The sequence below is a fragment of the Vicia villosa genome, linkage group LG2 (assembly GCF_029867415.1).
Source record: "Vicia villosa cultivar HV-30 ecotype Madison, WI linkage group LG2, Vvil1.0, whole genome shotgun sequence".
Lineage (NCBI taxonomy): Eukaryota > Viridiplantae > Streptophyta > Magnoliopsida > Fabales > Fabaceae > Vicia > Vicia villosa.
Window position 1 is genome coordinate 112,252,531 of NC_081181.1, and position 2,422 is coordinate 112,254,952.

The 2,422-nt window shown below is 37.4% G+C and overlaps 1 long non-coding RNA gene across 1 annotated transcript; it reads right to left on the reverse strand.

Moving 5' to 3' along the window:
• Positions 1-927: 927 nt before the first annotated feature.
• LOC131646627 (uncharacterized) lies at positions 928-1,962 on the reverse strand. The gene is made up of 3 exons (XR_009297541.1): positions 1,833-1,962; positions 1,520-1,579; positions 928-1,133 (listed from the first exon to the last, which is right to left on the reverse strand). It is a non-coding gene; the product is annotated as an uncharacterized LOC131646627 (long non-coding RNA).
• Between the last annotated feature and the right edge of the window lie 460 nt (positions 1,963-2,422).

Sequence of the window (2,422 nt, forward strand, 5' to 3'; positions counted from 1 at the left end):
GTGAATGTGATATGAATTAGCCATGTCTTGCACCTCGTCTCAGAATTACATACAATCTTTAGTTGAATGGCCAAGTGCCCGATGTCATACCCCAAATTTGTCCTACCCCTTTATTCCCAACTGGCTTAGACCTCTCATTTCATAATCTCATGTACATACCTCCCGTTAGGTCATATAACGCATCATGCATTCATTAATCAATAAATTTGACACGGGATCAAGGATATTGAAAAGTCAGGATCCTATGCTCGAGGGTATCACAATTGAGGCTGACTTGTACTGGTGTTTGCATTAAATTGATGAGTATCTCCTTATGGCTATACCTACTAAGTGGTCAAGACTTGGTACGAAGGACTATATCTGAACCAAGATGCTAATGGCGCTGAAAAATAATCATTACAAAATATGCAGTTGATTAAAGATGAAGTGAAAAGTTGTGGAAACTTGAATTCAACAAGTGGAGGGAAAAAGTTCTTTATTGCTTGAAGGACAAATCATAATTACAAGTCAATACAAATATCGAACTTGCCTTTTCCCTCAAAGTCAGACTCATGCTTCCATCGATTCTTCAAGCTTGCCTTAACATCACAAACATCCAAATGTGCATCAGTTCAACCGTGGAGTAACATTTTAAATTCACGGTAATCAATTCACAAATCATTCCCACTGCCCATATCATTCAACATATTGTTTCAAGAACCATCCCACAGAGCCAATTGTGTCTGTACCAAATAACCACATCAGTATCATATCCAAAATCACACAGCCCATACAAGTTCTCTATTCAAGTTCTCCTAACACCGAGCATTCAAACCATCAATACAAAGCCATACATACATCCTACTAATTCTCCAATTAACCTCCAGTTCATTACATAACAATTATTACAAAAATTATCATTACAATTACAAAATCCATACCAAAAAGGACAATTCAAAATTCTTTACAACAAAATTCAGATCCTATTACAAATCTATATCCAATTCATTCTCAAATACAAAGAAATCGCATAAAGAATCTTTTCCTAGACCTATCCTTCCCCGAGTTTCCAAACCATTCCGTCTCGAATCTCTTCATGGCCAAAAGTAATCTTGAAATGGTGTTCACATGTGTTTCACGCTGCTGCACATGACCTGCATAAGACACAATTAAACATCATCACAGTTTATAACCATACTTCAAGGCTGCAGCAAGCTTAGTTCGAATACAACGCGGAACATGAATTATGACAGTCTATTATCACCATAAGAATTCAGGCACATACATGAAAGGTGGCAGCTTAACATCAATTCGAAGTTTGCATAGGTGAAACACAAGAATAAATTATCTCCTCTTCAAAGTTCACAACCAAACACTCACATCACATTCAAACCATATACTACAATTCCAAACCATCGCAACTATGGCAATACATAAATCCATACAATTCCTACAAGAATCCATACATTTCTATACGCCTGCATAAATCAGTGAACAAGACTAAGATTAACTTAAGCCTTTTACAAAAAAAAACATTTACTAATCGCCAGCTCTACCACTAACTGGAACGATGCCCTTGATTTCAAAACCAAAGTCTGCCCTGCACAAAGAAATAGAAAAAATAGTTCAGCTCGCTTTTATCCAAACATCTAACCAACTTCCCTCAAGCTTTTAAACCCCTTAACTGTCAGAAAACAGAATACTCACCCTAACTTTCCTAACAGTTTGTAACTGTCAATAACTAACTTCCTCTCCCTCTAAACTAACCTAACAGACTTTACTAACAACCTCTAACAACCGCTAACCAATTTATATAACAGAACTAACAGAAAATTGGGAGAGATATAACTAACCTGAACTGAACCTTCAATCTCTATAAAAAAACTCAGAACCTCTCTTCCACGCATCCACTTCACCATTTCACCTTCATTCAGAGTTTTCAATCATCCATCTTCATCCACCCTCTATCAATCTTCTTCACAACCTAAACCTTCAATCTCTCTCTCACGATCCATCAATGGAGGACCTCTCGAATCTCTGAATTCACACTCTCATCAAACCTCCAAACATTCTTCAATCTTCAATTCACAGGGTCCTCTAATCATCTTCACGCAGCTTCAATCATCATCTGAGAATCATCATCATCTTTGAATCAATTACGCATCTACATCAATTATCCTCACCTCATTCTCTGCAAATAAAGATATTCATCGACATCATCGCGACACCGATTCAGAAGTGCAAAACGAAAATCAAAATAGAAGAGAAAGAATTCTCAGAACGAAAACAAAAAAAGAGGATCGGAAAAGAGCTCACCGTAACCGTTTCTCGGAGCTCCAATAATCAACATCGAATCTTCATCTTCTGGTACATTCCTTCTGCTACATCCATCAGCCTCGCGTCACCGTTCTCAGCAATCTCAATCTTCAATCCACCACGACTT